We start from the raw sequence: 7,361 nt of genomic DNA on the forward strand, positions 1-7,361 counted from the left end.
CATCAGTTATTGGATGACTGCTATTCACAATTCCAGGGAGGCTACCTAAAAACAGGACCCTAAGAAAGACACAGGGATCACCCAATGACAGAGAAATGGATGAGATCTACATGAACAACCTGGACAACAGTGGGAGTAATGAAGGGCAAGTTTCGAGGGAAAGAGAGCTTAGGGGAGCAGGAGATCCCAGCTGGATTAAGAACAGAAAGGGAGAACAAGGAATAACAGACCATGATAAATGAAGACCACATGAGAACAGGAAGAAGCAAAGTGCTAGAGAGGTCCCCAAAAATCCACAATGATACATCCACTGTAGACTACTGGCAATGGTCTAGAGAAAGCCTGATCTGACCTAGTCTGGTGATCAGATGGCCAAACACCCTAACTGTCGTGCTGTAACTCTCATCCAATAACAGATGGCCTTATTGTTATTTATTTTTTTAGAAGGGTCTCTCTACATAACTCTGACTGTCTGTCTGTCCTGGAACTCACTATTTAGACCATGCTAGCCTTGATCTCACAGAGATCCAATCACCTCTGCCTAACAATTGCTGGAATCAATGGCCTGAGCTGCCATACCAGGCAACTTAGATCTGATGTTCACTAGCTGAACTTAGTTCAGGGTACAGCTAGAGGGAAAATACATAGATGTAACATGAAACTTAGACAGTCTTATTAATAAAAACAAACCTGGAGACAGGTATTGGGGTGAATGCTTAAAGATCAGAGAAGCAGAACAAGCCACAGCTACCTCACCTTGCCCATGCCTCAGCTGATCCTGTTTCCTCAGACTGGATGTCTCTCAGCTGAACTGTGCTGCTCAGAAGCCTAAAAGCTTAACCAGCTCAAGTTCCTGGTCCTCACACCTTAAATGACTTTCTGCTTTCTGCCATCACTTCCTGGGATTAAATGCATGAGTCACCATGCCTGGCTGTTTCCAGTGTGGCCTTGAACTCACAGAAATCCAGATGGATTTCTGCCTTCAGAATGCTAGGATTAAAGGCCTATGCTACCACTGCCTAACCTCTATGTTTAATATTGTGGCTGTTCTGTTCTCTGATCCCCAGATAAGTTTATTGGGTGCCCAATATATCAACCACATGTAGAATACTGGAGAGAACATGGAGAATTTATTCTTTGTCTCAGCCAGGCCAATGTATTTCTGTGAGTTCATATTTATATTATCTTCCTTCTTCTGAAAATCTTTAGGTATGGATATATTAATTCAAATTGCCTTTGTTTCTAATATTTTAATTAGATTCTAGAGCCTAGAATAAGGTTTCTTTCTGGATCCACAATTTATTTGAGGTGAAAAATGAACAGTTTTTCATTTCTGGGAATTTCTGTAAGGGTTTTAGAGCGCAGAGACCAAGTCATATACCATGTTAATCCCAAGATAATGTGTGACACAGGTTCCAGTCTTTCCTCCAGAGACACACATGACACATAACATAGATACTTCCAGTACACACTTACAAGTCTGCATGGTATTTAGTCATCAGTTGGGCTCCATATACGATATGAAGTTACTGTTTGGTCTCCATGGAACCAAACGTTAACTTTCCCTTCCATCCATCATATTAAAAGCCCAATAACAAGACTGACTGCTTTGGTGTTTGTTTATTTAATATTTTTCAGATAAAATGTCTATACAATAAACTGTACATAATTAAAATATTAAACTTACTACATTGGTATTTATGTGAGATTTAGCACAATCAAGATAATAAAATTTTACTAACTCTAATCACTTCCTGGTAATTAATTCTTGCAGTCCATCCTCTTTTTCCTTCTTCTCCAGTCACAGGCATCTGAAGATCTTAATTTTTAGTATAATCAATACTGATTATTTTAATTTACTGGAATTATAAGCAGATGAGACCAGGGACCAAGAATGTAGTAAAGCAGTTTGATTTTATAATATGTGATTATTTTGATGTGCACCATTTCCTTGTGGGTAGAAATTATTAATTACTTTAAAATTATACTGTATCTTTTGACTTATTTTTTTAATATTTATTTATTTATTTGTTTACACTAGAAGAGGGCGCCAGAGCTCATTACAGATGGTTGTGAGCCACCATGTGGGTGCTGGGAATTGAACTCAGGACCTCTGGAAGAACAGTTGGTGCTCTTAACCTCTGAGCCATCTCTCCAGCCCCTCGACTTATTTTTATGTTCAAAACAACATTGAGCAAAGATTACAGAGGCTTTCTATGTCATCTTTGTCTGACATATACATAGATTCCCCAGCTATTAACACCAACTTGAAGAGTGATAGCATCCCTACACAAGATTTGTTGACATTAGCACATCCTCATCACCCACACTCTGTTGTTTACTCGAGTGCTCACTCCTGATGCTTGACAAGTTATAATGGTGTGAATCCACCATTACAACATCATCCTGACTACTTTGATAATGTTCCTCCATTCTCTCTATTCATCCTGTCCTCAGTACTAATCAGCGCCAACTAACATTTTTATTACTACTTCCAGTTTTGCCTTTTATTGAACATTATATTAAATTTCAGTAATACACTATGTAGCCTTTTTAGATTGCCTTTTTTCACATTGTAATAAGCACTTAAATTTACATTATTTATGTCTTTTTAAATTTTTTTTATTCAGAATTTTTTTTTATTCATTTTACATACCAATAACAGATCCCCCTCTTCCCTCCTCCTGCCCCTCCAGCCTTCCCTGCAACCAAACCACCATTCCCTCCTACAACTAGGTAAGGCCTCCCATGGGGTGTCAACAGAACCTGGTATATTCAGCAGAGGCAGGTCCAAGCCCTCCCCCCATTCAAAGCTGTGCAAGGTGTCCCACAATAGGTAGTGGGCTCCAAAAAGCCAGCTCATGCACCAAGGATGGATCCTGATCCTACTGCCAGGGGTCTCCTTAAGCAGATCAAGCTACACAACTTTTTAGCTTATGCAGAAGCCTAGTCCAGTCCCATGGAGGCTCCACAGCTATTGACCTAAGTTCATGAGTTCCCACTAGTTTGGTTTGGTTGTCTCTGTGGGTTTCCCCATCATGATCCTGATGCCTGTTGTTCATAGAATCCCTCTTCTCTCTCTTCTCTCTCCAACTAGACTCTTGGAGCTCGGCCTGGTGCTTGACTATGGATCTCTGCATCTGCTCCCAGTTGAACCCTGGAGAAAGGCTCTAGGATGATAGGGTATTCAATGACCTGATTACTGGGGTAGGCCAGCTCAAGCATTCTCTCCACTATTGCTAGTAGTCTAAGCTGGGGTCACCCTTGAGGATTCCTGGGACCTTCCCTAGAACCTGGTTTCTCCTATCCCCGTGATGTCTACTTCTATCATGGTTATCTCTTTCATCTCTTTCCCACTTCATCACTGTTACAGCTTGACCATCCCATTCCTTTATGTTCTCATATTCAATCCCCTGCTCTCCATTGCTCCTCCTCATCTCCAGTTTACTCATGGAAATCTCATCTATTTCCCCTTACCAGGGTGATCCACATGTCCGTATTTATGTCTAATCATTGCAAGGTAGATCACTTATTGGTGGTGAATACTATCCCATTGCCTTGATACAATTTGTTTTCTATTTGCATAGTGAAGTGTATTTTTCTTAGGTTTGTCTCATTTATCAATAAAACTGCTATAAACGTTCTTTTCTGGGTTTTGTATAAATATAAATTTTAAATTCTTTTGACAAATACAATAGAAGTTGATGTTGAGAATATATGTCAAAATTATGTCTAACTTCATAGAAACCACTAAACTGTCTTTCAAATTATCTCTTTCATTTTTCATTCTCAGTGCAAATGAGAGTTGCTGTGACATCACCATTTCACTAGCCTTTGATGGTGATATTAGTGCTGCAGTTTATCCTTTTCAATAAGTATGTTGTATTCTTTCATAATTGCTTTAACTTGCATGTCTCTAAAGACAATTTGCAATCTGTATACTTAATACCCTTTTCAAAAAGTGCAAAAACTTTTGGTTAATATTTAACTTAATTATTTTATTATTGTTCAATGTTAAGAATTCTTCAAAGCTTCAGTCCCTTTGTAGGTTACATTCGCATGTGAATTTAGAGTTGTTCCAGAACATTTTTGAAATGATGAACTCTTCTGTGCTACATTATGTTTTGCCTTTAGTCAAAGGTTAGTTGATGATATTAATAAGTATAAAATGTTGAGAGCTCTAGGTGTTCCAGTGATTTGCCTGTTTCTCCTTTTACATTGTCTTGATCACAGAGTTGCTTCTTAAAGTCTTGATGTCATTTAGCGATTGTCTTCCACTTCAACACTAAGAGACCTATGTGCATCCTATAATTCACAATATAAAGTTTAGAATCAGTTTTGTGCAACTGCAGACTAACTTCCTGGAATATTAATAGAGTCCATGTTTTACCTCTGTTTTTGGTTACAAACAACAAACGACTTAATAAAATTGGATGTCACAAATCCACCCATAAGTTAGCTTGTATTTTATTCAGTTGTTCGAGTGTTTGAAAATCAGAATTGAGCTGCTTCCCTAACATACATAGTGTAAATAATTCTTTAGATTAAGAAACATTATTTGAAGCTGTGGTGATGCAAGTAACATGATGTTCTCCACTTGTCCTTTTAGTTTACAGGAAAATGCTAAGCCTTTGGAAAATAGCCTTTTAGTCTCTAACATTACTATAATCAATTATTAATTATGGGAGTTTTTAATTGAAAATTTAATAAGATATAATTGTCTTAGTCTGATCTCTATTATTACAGAAAAACACTCAATATCAATTAAGTTTTTTTTCTTTTCCATTTTAATGTTTTATTTGAATGTTCAATTAAGTCTTAAGATGATTTATTTTGCTTCATGGTTCTGGAGTTTAAGTCTCAGGTGAGAGCCTTATTCCTGGTGGAATATAGGGAGACAGAGAGAAATCATGAAGAACAACGTGGCTCTATATAAATGTGCTCTCAAGTTAACATACCCAGATACACAAAAGTGAGCAAACAGTAACTCTTATAAGATCATTGGTCTGTTCAATAAGAATCCTTTTGCCCAGGCCCCAAATACCTCCTAGTAGAATTTATATGTCATGATGACCCCATTAAGGAATTATGTTCCCCAAAACCAGCTTTTAGGGGATGCTCTCAAACTATAGCAACAATCATATTATCATTTAAACAAAGAACATGTTATTTCCTGTGTACTTCTCATTTCCTTTTCTAATTACATCAGTTAGAACTTGTGATACAGTATTAGAAAATACTGGATAGTGGGATCACCTTTGCCTTGTTCCTCATTTTATTAGGAAAGCTTTGAGTTTCTCATTGGAAATATTTCATGTATTTTTTGTTATATTTTGCATTTAGGAAGTCCTGATTTATTTCTAGTTTAAGGAATTTTTCCAGTAGATGAATGAGGTATTTTTGTAAAAACTATACCTCTAATTGCTGATTTAATTATGGGTCTTCTTTTATTTAGACTATTTGTGTGATAGATTACTCACATTGAATTTTTTGAGAGATATTAGAGGATCTTTGTAAAAGTAGAACAAATTCCAGGGGCTTATGAAACCGTTATTTTTTATTATATTTGTGTTTTAAATTTACACATCAGCCATGGGTTCCCTTGTCCTCCTCCCAACCGCCCCCCCCCCCACCTTCCCCCCAGACCCTCCCCTCCATTCCCATCTCCTCCAGGGCCAAGACTCCCCTGGGGATTCATTTAAATCTGATGGATTCAGTACAGGCAGGTTCAGTCCCCTCCTTCCAGACTGAGCAAAGTGTCCCTGTGTAAGCCCCAGGTTCCAAACAGCCAGCTCATGCACTAAGGACAGGTACCGGTCCCGCAGCCTGGATGCCTCCCAAACAGTTCAAGCTATTCAATTGTCTCACTTATCCAGAGGGCCTGATCCCACTGGGGGCTCCACAGCCTTTGGTTCATAATTCATGTGCTTCCATTCGTTTGGCTATTTGTCCCCGTGCCTCTTGGTCTCAACAATTCATGCTCTTATAGTCCCTCCTCTTTCTCAACAATTGGACTCCTGGAGCTCCACTTGCGGCCTGACTGAGGATCTCTGCATCCACTTCCATCAGTTATTGGATGAGAGTTCCAGCATGACTTTTAGGGTGTTTAGTCTTCTGATCACCAGACTAGGTCAGATCAGGCTTTCTCTCAACCATTGCCAACAGTCTACAGAGGATGTATCATTGTGGATTTCTGGGGATCTCTCCAGCACTCTGCCTATTCCTGTTCTCATGTGGTCATCATTTATCATGGTCTGTTATTCCTTGTTCTCCCTTTCTGTTCTTGATCCAGGTGGGATCTCCTGCTCTCCTAAGCTTTCTTTCCCTCCAATCTTGTCCTTCATTACTCCCACTGTCGTCCAGGTTGTTCATGTAAATCTCATCCATTTCTCTGTCATTGGGTGATCCCTGGGTCTTTCCTAGGGTCCTGTTTTCTAGGTAGCCTCCCTGGGATTGTGTAGCAATCTAGTCATCTTTGTTTTACATCTAGTATCCTGCTATGAGTGAGTACATACCATGTTTGTCCTTCTGAATCTGGGTTACCTCACTTAGGATGATTTTTTTCTAGATCCATCCATTTGCCTGCAAACCTCATGATGTCATTGTTTTTCTCTGCTGAGTAGTACTCCATTGTGTATATGTACCATATTTTCTTTACCCGTTCTTCAGTTGAGGGGCATCTAGGTTGTTTCCAGGTTCTGGCTATTACAAACAATGCTGATATGAACATAGCTGAGCAAATGCCCTTGTGGTATGATTGAGCATTCCTTGGGTATATGCCCAAGAGTGCCACAGCTCTACTATAGAGCTACTGTAATAAAAACAGCTTGGTACTGTCATAAAAACCAACATGTGGACCAATGGAATCAAATTGAAGACCCTGACATTAACCCACACACCTATGAACATACAATTTTTGACAAAGAAACCAAAAATATACAATGGAAAAAAGAAAGCATCTTCAACAAATGGTGCTCACATAACTGGATGTCAATGTGTACAAGGCTACAAATAGATCCATATCTGTCACCTTGCACAAAACTTAAGTCCAAGTAGAGCAAAGACCTCAACATAAATCCAGTTACTCTGAACCTGATAGAAGAGAAAGTAGGAAGTAGTCTTGAACGCATTGGCAACCAGAGATCACTTTCTAAATATAACACCAGTAGCACAGACACTGAAAGAAATAATCAACCCAATGGGACCTGTTGAAACTGAGAAGGTTTTGTAGAGCAAAATGACATGGTCAACAAGACAAAGCAGCAGCCTACAGAATAGGAAAAGGTCTTCACCAACCCCACATCTGGCAGAGGGCTGATATCCAGAATATATAAAGAACTCAAGAAATTAGATATCAAAAT

The sequence above is a fragment of the Onychomys torridus genome, chromosome 20 (assembly GCF_903995425.1).
Source record: "Onychomys torridus chromosome 20, mOncTor1.1, whole genome shotgun sequence".
NCBI classification, from domain to species: domain Eukaryota; kingdom Metazoa; phylum Chordata; class Mammalia; order Rodentia; family Cricetidae; genus Onychomys; species Onychomys torridus.